We start from the raw sequence: 23,832 nt of genomic DNA on the forward strand, positions 1-23,832 counted from the left end.
TCTTGATGCATTGAGGACAACCGAGGATAAAGTAAGAGATCTAGAAAGAGAGAAACAACAACTTGAAGCCTTAGTATCTGATAAGAATGATGAAATCACAAGGTTGACTAGAATTCAACAAAACCTATCTGATCAACTAGGTTATGCACATCATGAAGCAAATCTGAAAGATGATGAGAATCAAGCATTGAAACTTGAAGTATCAAGGTTGACCAATGAACTTGAAACAGAGAAGAAATCCAAAGAAACACTGAAGAAGAGTTATAAAGCATCAAAGATGTTGGATGAGCAACTGAATACAAGATGACCCAACAAAGATGCAGGACTCGGTTGCAAAGGAAAAGACTCTACCGAGAAGGGAATTCATACTATCGAGAGAGGAGAATCGTCAAAGCAAGCTAGAATCAAGAAGAACATCAAAAGAAAGAAGCCTATTTGCAACTACTGTGGAAATCAAGGTCACACTACCAACATATGCCAAATCAGAAAAGGTAAGCAACCAAATGTCACTAAGTCCAATGGTTATTGTTAAAATTGCAATAAATATGGTCACGCATCTAATCAATGTAGGACAAAGTCTGTTAACAATTATCAAAAGGCAAAATTCAAAGGGTTTTGTAAAAACTGCAATAGATATGGATATAGTACCGAGAAATGTTGGTTTAAGCAAAAGAACTATATGTGGTCTACACACCGAACAAATACTGGAAGCTACCGAACTCACAGAGATCTTAACCGACAATATGTCACAGTACCATGGGATTACAATACAAGGATATAGTGTGAATGTTGTGGAAGATATGGACATATAAGTGCCAACTACTTTATAAGGTTTGGGATGAACAACCAAAGATCATGGAGAAATCCTGGTATGGAATGTGATGCCCTGCAAAATGGACAAGGTTAGTCTAAGAGAAACAACACAAAACACACAAGAAACCGTTAGTGTTATTCAATCAAAAACTAATCTAAACAGGCATATCAAGAGAGACACTAAAATCATGCTAATATATCTAACTAATGAAATAAAGATAATGAAGCATCTCCAAATGCCTTTTAGCATGCTCTTAATTCCTTCTCCCTTGTTTCTCTCCTCTCCAAGTTCCAAAATAGTGTAGCTCTCAGTAGCTTTTTGCACTATGCATGCTTATGGAGGATTGAGATTGAAGTATTTGCTCTAAATATGCATAAAAAGTTAATACTATACTATTGATATTAAAATGATTGATTTTATCCAAAATGACAAGATATTAATTAATTATGCTAAAATGCTCTCTTAAAATGTCTATAGCTCCAATGCATACAAGTTTTCAGGATCTGGATTATGAAGAAATGGGCTCTATTTATAGGGAAAATGGAGCAATGGATGGTTGAGATTGAGTAATCTCAACAAGGGTCAGGATTGAATGATTTCAAATCCATGTGAGGGCTTTCAACCCAATCCCAGGATGACAAGTGTCAATGTGAGATAGGTTGAGAGGGGAGGGAATAAGCATTAAATGTTTGATATGACCTTGGGAGTTAAAGTCAAGGTTAGTTGAATGAATAAACTCTTTATTCAAATAATAAAGCTTTTATCCAATGGATAAATTCTTGTGCAAATGTGAAATGGATGAATATGGTCAAAACAATAAATGTTTGGGGGGACAAGTTTGAAATAACCATAAATGGTTATGTAAGAGCCATTAGTGGTCTTGGAAGACTTTGGGGGTTAATTTGTTGAACACACAAAGCACTAAATGTTTTTCAAAGACTTTGGAGTCTTTGAGAAGTGACTCCATTTTGCTTAGGAATGTGACAATAATTAGGAGATGGATTAGGCTAATTAGGAAGGGGTTAGAAGAATCTAGAAGGGGATTAGATTTTGCAAGTAGATTTGGTGGGTGAGGGAAAATAGGATTTTATTAAAATAAAAATTCATTTATTTCAATAAATGTGTGCAAGTTGCATTTGTAGGAAAATGCAAGTGGGGTGGGGATAATGATTTAAATAAATGTTTTATTTAATTTATTTAAAAGAGGAAAAGGAGATTTTATTTATTTAATTGATTGGAATTTGATTTAATGAATTAATTAAAATAAATTGAATAATTTATTTAATTAATAGAAGAATGTTTGGAGATGAATTAATTGAATATTAATTTATTTAATTGATGGTTAGTGGATTTTTAATCAAATAAATAGTGTTTATTTATTTAATTAAGCTGGACAGATTCGTGTGACTACATTTGCCCCTCTTTGAGACGGTGTGGTTTATCGCGTCGTTTCAAAGAAAGAAAAACTAGTGTGAAGAAATGCCCCATATAATGTAAATTTAATGGGTGGTATGCCCCCTTGAGAGATGGGCCGAAAAATTTTGAAAAATCGGGTGATCTCTCGAAAAAGAATGAAAATTGGCAAGGTGGTAGAAGAGAAGGAGTTAGCCTTACGGGTGAAAAATAGAAAAAATTGGGGGGTAAAATGGAGAAATGGGGGGCTCGAGAAGTTCACGGGGACCATGGCGGTGAGCGAGGGGAAGTTACGGTGACAGCGAAGGGTATAAATGGGGTGAAAGGGATGAAAACAGGATCATTTGTGACCGTGACCAGCGTAAAACCAGAGCTCTGATAGTGACATTTGAAGGAGCGAGTAGCAGTTAGGATGTCGATACTGATTGTAGAACACAAATTTGAGCGAGTCTGACGGTTCCAGCACCCAGACGACTACGGACCAGCGGTACGCAAATTTGAATTTTTAATTTTTATGCATTTTTGATACGTTTTTAGCTGAGTCCAAGTCAAGTCGGAGCAAGAGCGCTGGAACTACGGTTTTGGCGCTTTTGCTCCATGAACTAGCGCTACTGTGTCGCAATGGCGCTATTGCCCCATTGTTTGAGTGCTTTTGTTTTGTTGTAGCACTATTGTATGCAAGTTTAAGCGTTGTTGATGAATAAGCACTATTTAGGGCATGTTTGAGCGCTATTGATCTTTATTAGCGCTAATGTGTGGTTGTTTGACCGTATTTGTAGTTTGAGCACTATGGGATAGCTGATTGAGCACTTTTGTTAGGGTTGTAGCGCTATTGTTGGGAAACTAGCGCTTTTGATGGTAAAATAGCATTTTTACTTTAGGATAAAGAGATGCCGCAGTTTGAATGAAGAAAATCTCCCGATGCCAATGATTGATGGATGGCGAGGTGAAGTGGGAGTTGTTTTGAACCATAGCAGCCTGATGAAACTTAGGTCATTAGGATAAATGCTCGTTGAAGTCTAGGTGGCCATGATTGCTTACCTGTTGAGACCCGAAGATACTTGATCAAAGTATCTGTTGATAGTCTAGGTTTAAACTTAAGAAAGTTTGAAAACAAAACAACTAATGGTAATTGATGAATGTCCATGTGCAGGAGGAGTTGGGCGTGTTGCAGTTAAGTGAGCGGCATACTGCGACACAGGGGTTGCGGGATCAATTGACAGAGGCGGGGATTGATTGCATTTTCGTGACTGGACTATATGAGGTGATGCACATGCCTGTGATTCGTATGAATCACGGATTGATCACAGCATTAGCAGAGCAGTGGCACAGCGAGACGTGCACCTTCCATCTGGCACAGGGGGAGATGACAGTGACCCTAGAGGATGTGTGGTGCATCCTACGGATTCCGATTTAGGGGGAGCTAGTCACATATGACAGATCCTGGGGGACTCTTGCAGTGCAGAGGATTTTTGATGAAGACGTTTTCATTGATGATGGCTCCTCTTCTAGCAGTTTTGTCCGGCATTGTGAGGGGATTACTGTGTCCTGATAGGTGCTCACATGGTTTGGTTGTGGGGTGGGGACAGGTGATAGAGATGATGATGATGACCGAGGGGACCCGATTTGCGTGGGGGTCATGCGTGCTGGCGCATCTATATCAGGAGCTCCATGAGGTTGTGTACCGGGAGAGAGGTTCCTTAGCAATGGGCATGACACTACTGCATATTTGAGCCTAGGAGCATCTACCAGTGACTCGACCAGTGAGTCTAAGATTCTGCACAGTGGATCAGTCGTACATGTTCATGTATAGCGGCATGATGAGTCAGCCCCACCTGCGGAAGTTAGAGTGGTGGCGGCAGGCATTAGATGATCTGGATGCAGTTATATGGCAGCCATACTTGGAGTGTGAGCCATGGGATGATGATGCAGAGGCACTGCCTTACGTTTTTATGACTCGATTCCTCATTGGGAGGACCTCACACCATGTGGAGAGACAGGTGCTCGAGAGAGTGCTGAGATAGTTTGGATGGCAGCAGGGACTGCCTAGTGGATCAAGAGAGGTACGCATGGGGGCCAGTGCTACCATATGATCAGGCACTGGCAGAGTTCTGAACACTACAGGCGAGACCATGGGACATACGATCGAGGGTCGTGGATGCAGGTGTTATAGATGAGTACACACAGTACCGGGCAACGCACCCGATCTTACGAATATCTAATCCAGCAGAGTCGATCCCGGATTTTGAGGATGAGAGGGGACAGAGACAGAGGAGGGTAGGAGGTCGAGGACTGAGGGCAGGTGGAGGAGGTGGAGGAGGAGGAGGGTTGGGGATGCGGAGTCAGTGGAGAGGGAGAGGTGGACTGCCTCTACAGATATCATAGGGACCATTGATATAGGGAGGAGTTTAGCTGAGTGGGAGGGGGATGGAGAGGGAGATCCCGATGGACAGAGGGGAGGGGACGACTGGAGAGGGTGGTGCAGGGGAGGCAGCGATGGATACCAGGGAGGGAGCCACTGGAGATCTGCGAGATCATATGATAGTACGTTTGTAGACTCGGATAGAGGATTTGGAGGCGGAGGTGGCAGCTAGGGATGTGCAGCTATTTGCACGGGAGTCAAAGCTAGCGGTGGTGCTGTGGGAGAGGGATAGTGCAGTGGAGAGATTGCAGAGCTGCAGGGTGCGGGTTGGAGTAGGAGAACAGGGGCCTACGGGGGAGGTGATGAGGGAGATGCGACGAGCACGGGAAAAGATAGACTACTGGCAGGGTTTATATGAGCAGGTGGTGCCAGTTAGTCAACGAGCTCTTAGCTATTCGCAGATGCGGCAGGCTAAATCAGAGCGATCACAGAGGGTGCAGAGCAGTGGGGGTGTGATGGGTCCGCTACGGAGGGAGAGATCAGGGGATGCAGGAGGGAGTGGTGGTTCGATGAGGCCTCCACGAAGAGATGGATCAGGTGGTGCAGGCACCAGTGGTCGAGCAGGTGGCGATGGTGGTTGTGGTACAGCATCTGGCCAGAGTGGCATTTGAGAGAGCATTTTTGCATATATGTACTCTAATATATGAGATGATATATATGAGGAGATCCCATATTTTGATGATATGCAGTTGATATGTATGGATGTTTATGCAGGATGATGAGCTATTGCTTAGATGGATATGTGTATATGTATGCATTTGATGAGATGTTTCTTATATGCATGTTTTTATGATGATTTATGATGTAGGATACTGACATATGAATGCAGGTATAGATATGTATGATTTGTTTTGATTGATGTAATGCTTTATGTATGTAATGCCATGATGATGTTGTATTCTTATGATGATTTATGAACAAGATTTTGGTGTTTCCTATTTTGATATAATGATGAGATAATGATATGCAATGATGTTAAGGCAATGTTTGAATGAATGATGTTATGTATGGATATGTATCTAGATGTTTTTAGATGAATGTAATATGGATAAACAAAATGTAAAGTACAAATGTTTATATGATAATGTTTAAATGAATGCATATGTATAATGGATATAAAATGTTATGAACCAATGTTTTGTAAACAAATGGATTTATGATTCTAAATGCTTAAATATGATTTAAGTACAAATGATAATGTGATGATACTATAACTAATATTTTAATAACTGCACCTTAATGCAATTAAAAAGAGGATAATGAATGCAATGTGAATGAATCTTAAAATGAGCATAATAAGATACTTAGTTAATGGATGAATGAATGCACTTTTTCACTAAATGAATGCATGCAATATTAACTGAGAAAAAGGATAATAAAATGAGGATGGATAATTGATACTAAAGGAATGCATAGTAAATGGCTTAATATAATCAAAGACAATTTAATCCCACGAATGAATCTAATTATTTATGATTGATGAAATGATGCAAATGTTTAATGAAAACTAATGTCAAAAATGAACTATATGCAATGTTAAGTTAAAAATGACATGAGTGTACTTAATGCAAGATGCAACTAAATGCGATGATGAGATGACCATGAGGAATGCAAGGTTTTTGAGACTTTGCATGATGCATTGATGATGTATCAGAGTACTCGGTCATGATTGTATCCAAGACCAGCTTAATTTTCACATTTGCATATAAATCCTATATATGAATGAGTGAATGGATGGGCGATATGCAACGGAATGCAATATATAATCAGATGAGATGAAATGACGATCCATAGTGCTCTATTTTCATCATTGAGCTTTAAAATGTTGGAAGGGAGTACAAGCATCTTGACATAATAATTCAAGATGACCTGAGTATTTCTTACATGGATTTTATATAGCAAGTTAATACAAATGACTTGATATAAGGGTCAAGTCGACCAGAGTATTGCTTGCGGAATAGACAAGGATTATCTTCATTCATGCGTGACTTGGATCATCCTCCTTGATCTTTGGCTGATCATATCCTGAAACAAGTGCATACCGTAATAAGAGATAAAACCTTTATCCAAATTTGGATGAGGAGGAACCAAAGAATGAGCATTGTACCTGCAAACAAACAGTATAAACATAAAGAATAAAGAATAAGGATCCTTGGTAATGGTTCATGCCCATATGGTCGAGGTATACACTGTAGTCAGCAAGTTGTAATGATCCATGACTGCATTTGGCATAAGATCACGTAGCTTGGTGAACTTCCCACGTAGACACCATTAGTACATGCCCCAGAACTTCATCGGAAATAATGCGCAAACGATACAAAACAATGCTGAAAGATCCTGATTCAGATAAATGAATGATTGTACTCACAAATCAACCAAGTATTTGATAGCTTAACTTAATTTTCTTGTCAAAGAAAACGTCACTTTTGTCTTGGTTTTGGAAAGGAAGGATGCATCCTTATTGAAGACAGTTTTTGAGTGTTGATGTTGATTGTGTGGTTTGATTGATAAATGGTCATCGTGTGAGTATTTTGTCAATGTTTGTTTTGGTATCTGCATGGATGAGTATGTACAAGGTGTTGCCATGTTTTTGTGTGATTTTTTATGTTTTCTGATGTTCTTGGATTTTGTATTGTTTTTGAATGTTTTTGGTATTTTGTGAGACATTTTCCAATGTTTATTGGTATTTTGTGAGTGTTTGGAATGAAGAATTTAATGAATCATAAGACAATGTAGAATCCACTTCCATCAATAGGTTAAGGGAATTGCCCCCAGTTTAGACATGACTATGAAAAAGAGGGATGCAAGACGCATGGAGTACTTTCTTAAATGCAGATGAATAACAAGCCATGGTTTTGGACGGATGGATGTATGTATGAAGTAGATATGATCGCAACAAGTCTGAAAGAAAATGGAGCCATAGCCTTTACGAGTGGCACCTGTTTGCCAGGTTTTCACCATCGTACTTACCCAAGGTGCCACCGGAGTGGTTGTTCACCATTTGGATGCATGATTTTTCTTTACTTTTTTTAATGTTTTTGTATTTCTTCAGGACATTTTTCTGAATGTTTTTGGTATTTTTTGGTATGCAGGGGAGCCTGATGCTCTATATAGCTTAGGTATAAAACCATTTGAGGTGCATGCTATTGATTGGATCTGCAAGCGGTTCTCCTTCTGATGTAGCCAACTGATATGCCCCGGACCCGAATACAGCAGTGACAAAATATGGGCCCAGCCAGTTTGATTCAAACTTGCCCTGATGTTCTCTGTTTGGTTGGTTGTGAGGATTCTCTCAAAGAACAAGATCACCTACCTCAAATGTATGAGGTCTAACTCGGTGATTGTAGCTTCTGCTCATGTGCTGCTGATAGGCTTTGAGATGATTGTATGCAACTTGTCACTTCTCATCAAGTAATTCTAAGTCCTGAAGATGAGATACTCTATATGCTTCATCATCGATGAGATTGTGCAAGGAAACCCATAATGATGGTATCTCAACCTCAATAGGCAAGATAGCTTCTGCACCATAGACCAACGAATAAGGAGTTGCTCCTGTAGGGGTTCGAATGCTAGTTCGATATGCCCATAGCGCTGGATTTAGTTGAACATGCCAATCACGGCTGGCATCATTGACTGTCTTCTTTAGGATCCTCAATATGTTTTTATTGGATGCTTCAGCCTGACCATTGCCTTGTGGGTAGTAGGGAGTGGAAAAGCGGTGTTGGATATGAAATTTCTCACAAAGTTCACGGACATCCTGATTTTTGAAAGGAAGGCCGTTATCTGTGATGATGGACATGGGTACACCATACCGGCAGATGATGTAGTTGAGGATGAATGAGGCGATCTGCTTGCCGGTGACTTGGGTAAGTGGAACAGCTTCGATCCACTTTGTGAAATATTCAGTGGCGGCAATAATGAGTTTGTGGTCGTTGGATGAAGATGGATGGATTTTACCCACAAGGTCAAGACCCCATTGACAAAAAGGCCATGGTGTTGTGATTGGTTGTAATTCCTATGCTAGTGCATGTATCAGGTCACCATGAACTTGACATTTCTTGCATTTTCTAACAAAGTAGTAGGAATCCTTTTCCATGGATGGCCAATAGTATCCATTGCGCAGGAGTTTCTTGGCTAGTGATGGACCACTTGAGTGAGTTCCGCAAATTCCCTCATGGACTTCTTCCAAGGCCTTTGTTATCTCACCTTGTTCTAGACATCGAAGGAGAGTACCATCAAGACCGTGTCGGTATAGGGTGTCAGCAATAATGGTATATCGAGCAGTTTGGCGAATAAAGGTTTTACATTGGTTATTCGATTGGTTGGGAGGAAGGGTGTGATCACGGAGATAGGTGTAGAATTCACCGTACCATGGGGATTCAGGATCGACAAGGCGACATATCATTTCAGATTCAGGGATATAAGCGAGAATCCAAAGCTATTCTACCAAGAACTCGTAGCGTGTTCAATTATGTGGAAGATCTAGGAGAGATGCGATGGTAGCCATAGTGTCAGCAGCTCAATTCTGATCTCTTGGTATCTGCTCAAAAGTGATAGTAGTAAATGATGTCTTTAGAGTGTCCACCATTTGCTTATATGGCATGAGTTTATCAGCCTTGGTCTAATATTCATCAGTTGCTTGTTGAATGACCAGTTGTGAGTCACCATATACTTGTAGTTTTTGTAATTTCCATTGTACGGCTAACCTGAGTCCCGTGATCAAGGCCTCATACTCTGCTATATTGTTAGTGCATGGAAATGTGAGTCTGTAAGACTTCAGGATGCTATCACCTTGAGGTGTGATAAACAAAATGCCTGCCCCCAAGCCATGCCTAGTGTATGAACCATCAAAGTAGAGTTTCCATGGTTGTGTTGTTGTGATCATGAATATCTCTTCATCTGGAAAATTGGAAATGAGAGGATGATCGCCTATGAGGGGTGCATCGGCCAACTGATCTGCAATAACTTGACCTTTGATAGCTTTACGGTCCACGTACTCGATGTCAAATTCACTTAGAATCATCACCCATTTGGCCAAGCGGCCTGTCAATGGTGCTTTGCTGAGTAAATACTTGAGTGGATCAATCTTTACAATGAGTTGTACCTTGTGTGTTAACAGATAGTGCCTCAGTTTAGTGGCTGCCAAGATTACTGCTAAGCAAGCTCGCTCAATAGGCATGTAATTGAGTTCATAGCCCATCAGTGTGCGAGAGATGTAGTATATAGCACACTCTTTTCCTTCTACATTATGTTGTGCCAGTAGTACACCCAATGTTGTACTTGTTGCTGAGATATAGAGTAACAATGGTCTACTTGGATCTGGTGGATTCATGAGATAGTCTTTAAGCGTCTGAAATGCTTGCTGGCATCTAGCATCCCACTGAAAGCATATGTTTTTGTGTAGCATATGTGTAAATGGGTGACACTTATCAGCCAATTGTGCAATGAATCTTCGGATGGATTGAAGCCATCCTTGTAATGTCCTTAGCTGACTGATATTCTTTGGTGGTGGCATATCCATGATTGCTTTTACCTTTGCTGGGTCAACCTCAATACCTTTTCTTGAGACAATGTATCCTAGAAGCTTTCCAGAGGTTACTCCAAAGACACATTTCTTTGGGTTGAGTCGAACATGGTATTGTTCTAGTCTATCAAAGATTTTATCTAAGACGTGGAGATGCCCTTCTCTGGTGAGGGATTTTGCTAGTAAGTCATCCACATAATCTTCCATCATAGTATGCATCATGTCATGGAAGATGGTGGTCATTTCTCTTTGATAGGTTGCTCCTACATTCTTGAGACCGAAAGGCATTACATTCCAACAATATGTGCCCCATGGACATGTGAAGGCTTCCTTATGTTGATCTTCTGGTGCGATCTTTATCTGATTGTATCCTAAAAAGCCATCCATGAGTGAAAGCATGGCATGTCCTGTTGTCAGATCTACTATGATATCGATATTTGGAAGGGGGAAGTCATCCTTAGGACATACCCTGTTTAAATCTCTGAAGTCAGTACAAATGCGGATGCCCCCTTTTGGCTTGCCGATAGGCACAATGTTGGAGATCCATTCTGCATAATCAATTGGTCTAATGAAACCAACATCTAGGAGTTTCTTGAGTTCTATTTTGACTAGCACTACAATCTGAGGATGCATCTTACGAAGCTTCTGCTTGACAGTTTTGGCTCCTTTTGCTACGGTAAGATGATGCATGACTAAATCAGGATCAAGCCCAGGTATGTCTACATATGACCATGCAAAGTTGATCTGACGCTTCTGGAAGAACTCTATAAACTTTGGTTGTTCCTCTGGAGTGAGAAGAGATGCCAGATGTATGAGATGAGGATTTTCAAGAGTCCCCACATTGTATTCTTTTGTTTCCTCAATGAGAATCGTGGATCATTCCTGTTGTGCATTAGCAGGGAGAATGTCAAACCCTTCATCCTCAGGCACCTCAGAGAGGTTTTCACCATTAGATACGCTCTTTCCTTTTACTTTTGTTGGATCAAACAGTGCCACAGTGTGGTTTTCACTGGAAGATCCATGTTTTATTGTTATATTTTTGCAGCTGAAAGGTTTGGCATCCGCCCCGAAGTATGTTGCGCTATTAAGTTCAATGGCGAATCCAGCTTTGTGATCCCAGCTTGGTAGGTTATCCCTTAATTCCAAAAAGTCAATGATGGCCTCATCATTTTGGAAAAAGTCAAGGCATGGGGAATTTGGTTGGTTCCATTTGATGAGTTCAGGGTGGATAATGGACATTACTTCATTGATTAGGTTAAGTGTGTTAGATGTATCAGTGAGGGTTAAGACGTTATGGTGAAGGTCGTTGATGATACTCTCCCTGTCAGAATCAGGCATAGGATGAGACATAGGGTTTGTGGAAGATGTTTCCAGTTCAGGAACCCAAGTGGTCTTTATCTGTGCTTCTCCGTAAACAGAGATGTCTTTGCATGGTGGAGGCAGTGATGTGTCTTCCTCATCTAAAGTGTAAAGCTGTACAGAATCAAATTCCCACTCATGTGAGTCAGTCTCTGAGTCACTTTCCAACATCCGATTACTATACCATATTGGGATGTCTTTTGAGTTAAATACTATAGGTGTGATTGGTTGATGTACCTTTATAGTGATCGGTGTTGCGGGAAGATTGATGGGGATAAAAGAATATGGTACCGGGAGTATCGGTAATATTGACTCAATTGCTTCTGTGGGAACTGCTGGTGCTATAGATGCTGCTACGGGTTTTGATACAGTTGCTACTGCTAATGGTGCTGCTGATGGGATTACGGGTTTGTTTGGTGGGATGAGTGGCATTAGTGATGGTTGTGTTGGGGTTTTGAGCCTCAGTGGGGCAGTTGGGATGGTGCTTGATGTTGCTTTGATAATGAAAGGTGTCCTTTTTTCCATACGCTGACATAATGGTTTGTTGGGTTTTCCTTTGAATTTAAGTTTAGGAAATATCTCTTTTTCAAAGCCTAGGCCTATATTACCTTTAAGCTTTAATTCTGGTAGTAGAGGTTCATGTCGTCCTTGTTTGCAATATCCCAAAGCACTCTGACCATCATACCCCATTCTTTGCATAATGAGGAGACCTTTGCCATATTGATTTGTAGGAAGCTTAACTTGTGGTATATCAGTGGTGATGGGATCTTTATAGATCCATTCTGCTAAGTCCTCATCTTGGTTTTCTTCTTCTTGACTCTTTCCAAGGATGAAAGGCATCAAAGCACATGCTGGCATGATTAGTGGTTGTTGGAGTAACTGCTATGGTTTACCATGTGTTCTAGGAGAAGTGGGCATTTGTCCCACGCAAAAGAGTTGACTCGAGTTGTATTCTCCAGGACCTTCCTCTGTTATTTTCATCTTAAGTTTTTCTTGCTTTGGTATAGTGGTGTTCGAACTGGCAAGAGAGGCGGGACTTATATATGATGTGGAGGAAATGGCTTCTCTATTATTAGGAATGGTAATCTCTGGTTGATGGCTGATATTATGGCAATACGCAAAGGGATTTGCATCACCCAGGATTGTGATCTCTACACCGTTATGTGGGAACTTGATACATTGATGGTAGGTAGATGGAACGGCTTTCATGGCATGTATCCAAGGTCTTCCTAACAATAGATTGTATGGCAGAGGAAGGTCCAGAACCTGATAGATGATGTTTTTTACCACAGGGCCCACTCGGATTGGTAGTACCATAGCTCCTTTGGATGAACGCTCTGCATCGTCATAGGTTTTGATTGTGATCTTCTTACAGGGATCCACGGATTCAATGGCATATCCCAATGCTGTGACCAACTGTAGTGTACAAATATTTAAGCCTGCTCCATTATCGATCAAGACTCACTTGATCCTGTGCTGGTTGATAAAGCTTTCAATGTGTAGCGAAGCGTTATGAGGTTGCTGGAAGGAAGAGTTGTCACTTTCGGAAAAAGTGAGACAAGGTGATGACTTTAGACTTCCAACCATGGCTTGAAATTGATCTGTATTCAGGTTTGTAGGGACTGACGCCTCTTGGAGAGCTTGATCCAAGATTGTTTTATGAGATGGTGATAGGTGCAATAGCTCTAAAATGGATATAAGTGCGGGCATTTTGTCTAATTATTCCACAAGATTGTACTGCTTTGGTATGGAGGTGGTGCCTTGTGGAGCTGCCTTTATGGTAACCTTGCATCTATGTGTAACAACATTGCAATTGGAGTTGGGATTTTTGATGGTTATAGTTGCAACTTGTTCACTCACATCATATAAGTGATTTACAGTATAATTATATGTAGCCTATGTATAATCTGTGGTATCAGTGCCTCACCTAGAAGTGGAAGGACCCCTTTGATCTTGTGATGGAAGTGGATTTTTAAACATCAGATGATCATTATTTGTTGTTTTTGGGTCATGTTCTTCGATTTCAATTTCACCTTGGTCAATAAGATCCTAAATAAGATCTTTTAATCGGTGACATTTACTTGTCTTGTGTCCTCTCCCTTGGTGGAAATCACAGTGTTCAGTATCTCTCCACCATGCGGGTTTGACTTGAGGTTCATAATTTGATGTTCTGGGTAAGGTGACCAGATTCTGAGAAATCAACTGACGTAACATAGTTTCGATCGGTTCCCCTAAGGGAGTGTATGTTCTCTTGGGTTTTTGTTGACGCTATCTAGGTTCATCTTGAGATGTAATGCGACTTTGATTTAAAGGAAAATTTGTGTTATTCTGAGGTGGAGGATTTTGTCCTGCAAACCGAACCATAGGTTGTGCACTTTTGATAGTCTTGGCATCCACAACCCCATCGTTGACGATATTCTTGTTTTTGTTCTAGAAGCTTGGTTTATCACTATTGAAGCGTGGGCAAGGACCATCCTTTGGTTCATTATAGATTTTGATAAGTCCTTTCTTGATGAGGGCCCGCTCACATTTCAAACCCTTGGTGATCATGTCATTAAAAGAGTTTGTGTCTCTGACATCCAAGTGAAATTCCATTTCTTCGTTTAAGTTGGAAATGAATATTTCCACTAGTTCTCGTTCAGGTAACTGAAGAGAACATCTGCTAGACATTTGATGCCATCGTTGCAGGAATACTGAGAATAGTTCACCTGGTTTTTGTTTAGTGTTGCACAGATCAGCCATGGTGATCTCGTGTTCAATGTTATGAGAGTAATGAGCTAGGAACTTCTAGATGAGTTCCTCAAATGTTCTAATGCCACCTGGTAGTCGGGAAAACCATGATGTGGTTGTTCCTCCCAAGCTTTGGGGAAAAAGGCGCATTAGGTATGTGTCTTCATATGCCACTTCGAGACAAGCAGAATGAAATTCTCTGACATGATCACGAGGATCTCCCTTTCCTCTATATTTTTCGAATTTGGGTGTTTCAAATCCTCGTGGAAAGGGTGGCATATAAAGATTCCTATCAAAGGGATAGGGACAGATGTCATTGAGTGAGAATTGATTAGTCTTGACACCACTATGAAGTTGTTGGGCGAGATTCTCGACTTGTTGCCACAACATCTCCATTTCATTTGGAGGAGGAGGTGGTGGGTTACCTCAAGGAATGTTATATCTAATGGGATCTCTACCTCTTTCCTCCTCATGGCGACTTTGTCTTTCTGATGCTTGTCTTAATTGGGCAAGATCAAAGTCAGAGGGGAGTTTTGCTCTTTCTTGAGCGAGCTTTAAAAAGTGAGCATCCGCATTGCTCCTGAGTATTTCATCAAAAAGTCTGTTAAAGAGAGGGTTATGCTGGGCCCTTTCTATTGTTGCAGGAGTAGGAGTACTTGGGTTTTCGTCATTTGCATTTCCTCCAAGTGCTTCTTGAAATTCATTGAGATTTTCCTCTTCTTCTTCTTCCATTTCTATTTTTCATTGCCTTGATTGTGATCAGGTTTGGGCCATTTTGTTTACAAACTTTTATTGAAGTTGTGTGAAAATGATGATGAGTTTTTGATGAAATGAGAGATTGATGGTTGGTGAATGGTGTTGCATGTAGATCTCTAGCACTTTTAAGGTAGATGTAATCAAAATTCCTTCTTTGAATTGCTTGCTTGTTTGATCAGTTTGGATGTGATAAGGTGTAGAGAAATCTGAGATGTGTTACAGATTGAACTACCTAGAAATGAGAGGATTCACTCATAAACTAGTTTTAACCTGCGTAGATGTGTCTCTTAGGATGAGCTTATCCTAGATGTAGAAACAATCTAAAAAGTGATGTGAAGTGTTTGATTCAAGCAATATCTAAAAGAGAACTTGGGACAAGAACCTTTTAATGTTTTGAGAGTCGGGATGGATTGATGATGAAGTGATGATGTATGAGTAAGATAATGGATGAAATGTTTTCAACTTCAATAAAAACTTTGTGTCACAAATGGGACAAACTCTACCTCTTCTCTTTCAGGTGTTGATGGTATTTCTCGAGCTGTGTTGTATGTGATACAGACGTTTGGGAAAAAGTTGGGATTAATCTTACCTCCTTGGTTTTTGTGATAACTCAGAGCTCTATATTGCATTAAAGCTCTGCGGTTCAATGATTTTGAATCAAATTCATTTGTTGTGCCTTGAAGGTAGAGGCGCATGTGACGCAGAAAAACTCTATGGGAGACAAAGATTTGTCTATTTAAATAGAAGAATTTCCTCCTTTTGATCAAAGTCTTTGAGCTTAATGGTCTTCTTTCCAAGTTGATATTCTGATGACGCTTCTTCTTTCGCAAGATGTGAAGAATGGTCATAAAATTTGACTCTTCGTTGTTTGTACTTTGTTTTTGATATGTTTGGTTGTTTTTGAAAAATGTTTGGTTGGATGAATACTTTTGTTTTTCTTTTGGGAAGTGATTTTCTAATTTTATGTTTCTTTGACAAGAAAACAAAGCAAGCACACAAACACAAGAATGTTGCCTAAAAGGCACAAATGAGTATGGGTCTAGATCAACCCAATCCTTGGACTTGTATATGACCCTTCCTTTAGATGTATTTTAAGGTGTATTTCCAAAGCCTGAAGTCAGCTCAATTTGCACTTGGTCTTTAAAATGAACACACTTCAAACACTTTTTATCGCTAAGGTCAAATGGCCAATTGTGATAAATTTAGCCCACATCTTGATATTTCTTCGACTTTGGTGCTACATACCTTATGAATCCCATCGTGGCAGGTAAGGATGTGATATACTAAGTCTTGCACGAGCATAAAAAATAGATGATCCCTATGATGGGGGAGTCACCACTTTTATCAAGCCACAAGTGACTTTTCAAAAAGCTATGTTTCTACTCAGGGAAATATGTATGGTGAGTATCTTGGGAGCAAAACCATCTATGCTCTTGCACTAAATTATATAGCAAATATCCTCAATCAATAGAATGGGTGGGCTACTACTTAAAGGTGTTTAGTCATGTTCAATGTTTTTGGACATAAGTTCATTCTGCAGTGACTCACTTAAGAGCCTTGTAACTAGTGGTGGGGCCCATTTGTCCTTTCGGCCAGTTACACTGTAGGAACAGCTATACCCAAGGCTACAGCTTTCGCTCTCACCTGATTTCTATAGCCGCTCGAAGGATTTACCGTGCGAGGTTGTTCCCAAGAGTGATGTGTCTCTTGGTAGGCCTCTCTTAAAAAGATAAAAATTTTGAGTGCTACTAACACTTTTCTCTTGCACCTAGGACCACGAGAGTCAAGGGAGAGGATAGTGTGTGTTAGAAGTAGGACCCTTGACCAACTCTTTTGCACAAGTGTGCCAAACACGAAAAACACTTGTTCTTTTTAATCCACCATTGCAATGTGATCTAACTATTTTAGAGATGTTGCTCCAACAATCATTATGTTCTTTTTAACTTTAAAGACAATATGTTGTAATCTAGAAATGGGAAGTCCTGGTCAACTTAACAAAAAGCACGTTTTGCTTGAAGTAAACTTGTTTTTGAGCTTGAAGGAAAAATGGCTTGTTCTTTTTAGATTGTCCAAGACAAAGTGTTGATTTGTAAATTTCTTTAAGTTGATGCAAGAAAATAAATTTTGTTTTGTTGATTTTAAGCACCAAAACAAATTTTGTTTCCTAACTTGCAAAAATAAAATTGTTTTGTTCAGTTTTTAATGCACCAAAAGACGAGTGACCCTAACTAGAAAGAAATGAAATTTTGTTTGTTCAAGTTTTAAAAGCACCAAAAGACAAGTTTGTGATGATTTTTTTTTTTTTTTTTTTTTTTTTTTATTAATTTTTTTATGGTGAGTTTTAAACCTGCACAAACAACAAATTGTTAGTAAAATCTATGTCCAAGGGGGGCTTCCACAAGCCTAAAATTTTTCATTTTTTTTTTTCTAAAAGTTACAAGGTGATTTTTACGACATTCTGTTACAATAGCGTTAGTCTCTGTTTGAACAGAAGCACTATTTAACGCAAAAGTGCTGAAAGAAGGGGAAAGACAGAGAGGCAAAAGCGCTGAAAAGGGGTTAATAATGCCAAAACAACGTCAAAAGCGCTAAAACTGTTCCAAAAGCGCTGAACTTGAGACAATAGCGCTATTGTAAGAATAATAGCACTAAAAGCATAAGTGTCGATAGTGCTAGAACGAGTTCAATAGCGCCAAAGCGCAACCTGTGTGACACTTTCAACATTCAGACATGTTAGTGGTTAAAAAAAATGATATTTTTGGTGCTTGGATTCACTTCAGGTTCACCAAATGATGCCCTGCAAAATGGACAAGGTTAGTCTAAGAGAAATAACACAAAACACACAAGAAACCGTTAGTGTTATTCAATCAAAAACTAATCTAAACAGGCATATCAAGAGAGACACTAAAATCATGTTAATATATCTAACTAATGAAATAAAGATAATGAAGCATCTCCAAACGCCTCTTAGCATGCTCTTAATTCTTTCTCCCTTGTTCCTCTCCTCTCCAAGTTCCAAAATAGTGTAGCTCTCAGTAGCTTTTTGCACTATGGATGCATATGGAGGATTGAGATTGAAGTATTTGCTCTAAATATGCATAAAAAGCTAATACTATACTATTGATATTAAAATGATTGATTTTATCCAAAATGACAAGATATTAGTTAATTATGCTAAAATGCTCTCTTAAAATGTCTATAGCTTCAATGCATACAAGTTTTCAGGATCTGGATTATGAAGAAATGGGCTCTATTTATAGGAAAAATGGAGCAATGGATGGTTGAGATTGAGTAATCTCAACAAGGGTCAGGATTGAATGATTTCAAATCCATGTGAGGGCTTTCAACCCAATCCCAGGATGACAAGTGTCAATGTGAGATAGGTTGAGAGGGGAGGGAATAAGCATTAAATGCTTGATATGACTTTGGGAGTTAAAGTCAAGGTTAGTTGAATGAATAAACTCTTTATTCAAAGAATAAAGCTTTTATCCAATGGATAAATTCTTGTGCAAATGTGAAATGGATGAATATGGTCAAAACAATAAATGTTTGGGGGGACAAGTTTGAAATAACCATAAATGGTTATGTAAGAGCCATTAGTGGTCTTGGAAGACTTTGGGGGTTAATTTGTTGAACACACAAAGCATTAAATGCTTTTCAAAGACTTTGGAGTCTTTGAGAAGTGACTCCATTTTGCTTAGGAATGTGACAATAATTAGGAGATGGATTAGGCTAATTAGGAAGGGGCTAGAAGAATCTAGAAGGGGATTAGATTTTGCAAGTAGATTTGGTGGGTGAGGGAAAATAGGATTTTATTAAAATAAAAATTCATTTATTTCAATAAATGTGTGCAAGTTGCATTTGTAGGAAAATGCAAATGGGGTGGGGATAATGATTTAAATAAATGATTTATTTAATTTATTTAAAAGAGGAAAAGGGGATTTTATTAAATAAATAGATTTTATTTATTTAATTGATTGGAATTTGATTTAATGAATTAATTAAAATAAATTGAATAATTTATTTAATTAATAAAAGAATGTTTGGAGATGAATTAATTGAATATTAATTTAATTAATTGATGGCTAGTGGATTTTTAATCAAATAAATAGTGTTTATTTATTTAATTAAGCTGGACAGATTTGTGTGACTACAGAATGTTTTCATTGTCACAAAGTAGGACACTTGGCTAGAGATTGCAAAGATCAACCTAGAAAAGACACTGAGGAAATAAAAGAAAAATTAAAGATGATTTAGAAAAAGAAGGAAATTGTGTCAAATGAAGAAATCACCTTACCTACCGAGTTAGGTGCTCCTATTCCAAATTAATCGGTAAAGGTAGGAAGGGACCGCATTCTCTCAAGGTTAAATCTTAACAGTTCCTATTTTATTATGTACTTAATTCAAAATCTGCATAGTCAAGATGTAGTAGTAAGTTTGAAATTCTATCAAATTCTTTTGGAGCACTATACAGGAAACCTGTCAAGTCGGTAAATGAAGGAAGTTTGGTTACTCGATTAATGCGCAAAAAAAAGGAAAGAAATTTTAGTGGAACTGAGTGCATTTAATGTTTTTGACCTAGCCTACACAGAGCCCAATAAGGTATACTATGTACTTAAAACATTTACGCGGTCATTTTTTACTTACCAAGTTTTTGACAGAGCAAAGCAAAGAGAATCTAAGGCGATCAACCTCCTACAAAGAAAAATTCAAGGTATTTACATTAATCTCAACGCATTGTTAAGTTGGTTTACCGATCTTATCAAGTTATTATTATCTGCTAAGTGTAAAGCGTCACTCATTTGAAAATCCTCAAACCCTAAGGATCTTTTGTTAGTTTTTATCTGAAATCTACAAACTGCACCTAAGATCCAAGATCCCATCATTGTTAAGAATGTTGAAAAGCCCTCACTAAAATACTCTTTAAATCCCAAAGTTGCATCTGAACTGGATGACAAAACCGCATTTTCACTCATCCCAAATAGAGTGTTCTTAGTCAAGGATGTGAGATTCTTCACCAAATGTCATGTTGAAGAACTCGGTCACATTGAAATCAAAGACACCTATGATGAATTGTGCACCGATGGAAAATTGGATAGCAAGTATGAGCACATTAAGATCAAGGGATTAACTGAAGCCCTAATCTATCGCCATGTGTTCAAACCCCAATGGGTCAAGTTTGTTCTGAGCAGAGTTCATGATGACTTCATATGGTTAGAAGAGCAACCATTTAAGATTACCAAGGAAATCTTTCATCTGATTACCGGTTACCCTATTTATGATCATGCCTGAGCTCAAAAGATGATATCACAGAATGAATTGATCAGTTTAACCAGAGTGGAATCAGATTGCAGAGGACTGAAATTGAACAATGTCACTGATGCAGAACTAAAATTTACCATTAGAGTAATAGGTTACTGTTTCTTCCAATCAGCAAGGGAAAATAGTGTACCCTGTGCAGCAATAGACCTAGCATACAAAATTGTGAAAAAGAGAATGAAAATTGATCTCTGTGAGGTGTTGTTGAAAAACCTGTTTGAGAATCTGAACACCATCAGGAAGCCAAAGAAGAACAACTCAGCTAATACACTAAAGTTTGGATCACTACTTGTATGCATGTTTTTCTATTTTGAAAAATTATTTCCATCAGTTGGTAAAGTTGTTTGGGAACTACACCGACCAATCACCTATCAAATCAATGACTTCATCAAGAAGCTAGGTGATAATTTTAATGATATTATGGATGATTACTTCAGTAAGTTTCAAGAGAAAATGCATAACAGGTACCGGATTCCACCCAAGCTAGTGGAGAAATACAAAGATGACATATGTTTTGAAGTAGACACTGATTACTGTTATGTGAATGTTGTGGAACCAAGAACTCAATCTTTGTCACCTATGGGTTACAAGATTGATTTTGACATCACACAACAGCAAATTGATGCATTTCTTACATTACCAAGGCATGCTACCGAGCTGAGGTATGGAACCTATGAAGAAGTGAAGGAAAAAGCAAAAATGAGCATTGTAGTACCCAAAGCTACAAGAAAGGCAACAAAGATGATAAAGGCATTATCAAAAAAATTTAGAGAAGATTCTTCCTCCACACCTGTCAAAGGCACTATAGCCATTACCGAAGAGGAATATGAAGCCCAAGATGCAGCTATAACACTGAGCACCAAATTGCCTAAGGGAAAAGTGTTGAAAAGAAAGAAACAGGATTCATCAAAGGCCTCATCGACTCCTCCAGCAAAGTGACCTAACACTAGAGCATCTGCAGCTTCACCGAGTAAGAAAACAAAGAGTGTTATTGTTCCCAAGGTAACAAAAACTTACAAGAAATCTACTTAGAGACTCATTTTGGCAAAAGAATCTAGTGACACCGAATCTGAGGATGCAAGCAAATTTCAGATTGTCAAGAGCAAGAAGGTAAATGTACATAGTGTTGAAAATTTTTGTACTAATCTGAAGGAATATGGTGGATTTGGAGGATTTAGATATGTTAAGTATGAATCCAGAAATGATGATGAAAAGAGACAAATAGAAGAAGCTGTCATCTGCACACTTCTAAAATTTCGATTGGTCCCATTAGAAGTCTCTAATTCTCTTCCAAAAGAATTATATGTGTAGACATATAAAAATGACCATATTCCTAAATGAATATTTTATGTTCATTTGATTAAATCCAATTTAATTAAATTATCCACATTCTTCTATTTAATTAAGTAAATTACTCAATTTATTTAAATTAAATTCATTATACCATTTAATGAATAAATCATTTTATTCAATTAAATCCCCCTATCCACTTTTAATTAAATTCAAATTTAATTAAATAGTTATCCCAAATTGAATAAATCAAATTTATTTAATTACAACCAAATTGAATGAATTAAATTATTTCAATTAAATCCTATTATCCCTCCATCCACTTGCAAAATCCCAAACCCCTTTCTAATCCCTTCTAGAATCTTCTAATCACTTCTAATTAACCTAACCCCTCCTCTAAACTTTGTCACATCCCTAAGCAAAGGGGAAGTCACTTCTCAAATGGCTCAAAGTCTTTGATAACCATTAAAGGCTTTCAACCTTCAACCACTAAATGGCTCAAAGTCTTTGATAACCATTGAAGGCTTTCAACCTTCAACTACTTAATCCCCAAAGTCTCCAATAACCATTAATGGTTAACTCAAACCCTCCTACATGGTTAAAACATTTGTTTTGACTCAACCTCTACCCAACCCAAAGGTCTCATCAGGCCATTAATGCTTTGACCATGATTATCTCTTAATCATTTGCACAAAGGTTTATCCTTAGATTAACTCTTAATCCAGTGGGTAAGCCTAACTTAGACTTGACCCTTAGCCTTTAGATAACCATGAGGTCTTCTCAGGCCTTTAATGCCTCCAACCTCTTCTCTCAACCCAATCCTATGTTGACACTTGTCACCATTTCATTGGTGCCAATTATGCACATGGATCTCCAAACTTTCAAACTCAACCCTTGATTAAACCATTCAATCCTGACCATCCATTGCCCTGTTTGTGCTATAAATAGAGCTCTCATTCCTCCATTTTAAACAATCATCTTTCAAATTTGTAGCATTACACTTATGCTCAAATTCTTTCAAACTTTCTCATTTCATATATGCTCCTCATTTAGCCTCTTTTAATTCAGGAATTAGACTAATATGCATGTTTAGAATAATTTCTTTATCATTTTAGCTCAATCATAGACTAAATATATCATGTTAGGATAGTACTCATACTAATCTTATCATCTTATCATTTAGTTTATTGCATTTTAGAATCATACCTAGCCTATAACGCATCTCATACTAAAATCTATCAGAGCATCCCTCGTTCTCACATTTGCCATCTCTGAACCATTTTGCTCAGTGATCTGAGAGCAAAACATTGGTTTGAGGGACATTGTGAGATAGAGAACCATGGGACCCTCCTTGGGAAGATGAGTAGTACGTTATTACTCCATAGCTTGCACCAAGAAGTCTTGTGTGTGTGTGTGGACTAGTATTCTGGAACATTTTCACATATTAAATTCTATCAGCCCACTTTTCCCACATACAATATGCACATATTGATAACAGGTGGCAATATGCCCTTGACTCAGAGAAATAGATCAGAGAAAGAAGTCTGGTACATCTCTTTCCTGACATGTCGGTAGCTGAAATAAAAGAACATCTGACAACCTACCACACAAAGCTCCTCATCAAACAAAAAGCCTTGAAACTGATGAATGGTCTATATATTGAAGTGGAAAATGAGACAAAAGAAAAGTGGCAAGAAATATTTAGAAACAAGGATGTCGGTGAGCAAGCTAAAGTTGAAATAGTTGATGTCACCGAGCAAGATCCTGATGTTACCGAGCAAGACCCTGTTGACACCATTCAAATAGATGAAGATATCATGGATACAGAGGCACCTAAATAGGAAATGATAGAAGGCAATGCATATGCAAAACTCGTATCCAATGAATCAGTCTTGGAACAAGTTTAGCCTTATCCACCGGTCAATCAACCTATCTCAACCAAAACCCCTCAGGATATTGATCAAGGCACTGAAGGTCACAAGTCTATAGTAGGAGAAGGTACTACTCAAGAACAAACTTCTCAAGCACCTCCTAGCACTGAAAATGTTGCAACTGAGACACCAAAGGACACTACAGAGGCTAAAGAAAATGACCAAAGTGTTGCCTCTACTGAGCAACCTACCGAGGGTCATCAAGCCTCACAAGCCATTGTCTTAGTTCAATTAGTGAAAGGTAAAGAAAAGAAGATGAAAAAGCATAGTTTCA

Source organism: Cryptomeria japonica, chromosome 3 (genome assembly GCF_030272615.1).
Source record: "Cryptomeria japonica chromosome 3, Sugi_1.0, whole genome shotgun sequence".
NCBI classification, from domain to species: domain Eukaryota; kingdom Viridiplantae; phylum Streptophyta; class Pinopsida; order Cupressales; family Cupressaceae; genus Cryptomeria; species Cryptomeria japonica.